This window comes from Nomascus leucogenys, chromosome 14 (genome assembly GCF_006542625.1).
Source record: "Nomascus leucogenys isolate Asia chromosome 14, Asia_NLE_v1, whole genome shotgun sequence".
In the NCBI taxonomy this organism is placed as follows: Eukaryota; Metazoa; Chordata; class Mammalia; order Primates; family Hylobatidae; genus Nomascus; species Nomascus leucogenys.
Genome location: NC_044394.1, coordinates 7,795,533 through 7,796,012, shown reverse-complemented (window position 1 = coordinate 7,796,012; position 480 = coordinate 7,795,533).

Sequence of the window (480 nt, the reverse complement as noted above, 5' to 3'; positions counted from 1 at the left end):
TGCTGGACTCTACGTGGGCAAAGGACTCCTTGGAGGGGTGGGGCAGCTGGGCTTTGGACTCTGGACTTCAGACCCCAGAAGTTACATCCTGGGGTAACAGGGGCAAAAACCAATCAACACCACGAGCTTTTGAATCCTTTTCCTAAGAAGGTTTGGTAGCTTCCTGAGCCCGTGGTCACAGGGCCAGGTATTTACTACTGGGGCTGGGGTTGTGGAGGAAGATGGGACAGACAGGGGAAACACACAGAGGGAAAGCACCAGTTTCAAGATGGTGGACTGAACACACACTGCAGTCTTTCTCCTCTACATCAAATGCACAGAAATAATAGACATGAGAGAAATAGAACAAATAAACACTATACACAGTTCCATTTGAAAGCAAGAAAGGGGACTCTCAGTAGACTAGAAACAACGGGATTCTGGAAAAGACAAGAACAGATGGCAGATCATACTGAGAAACTTGAGAGTAGGGTGTATGTG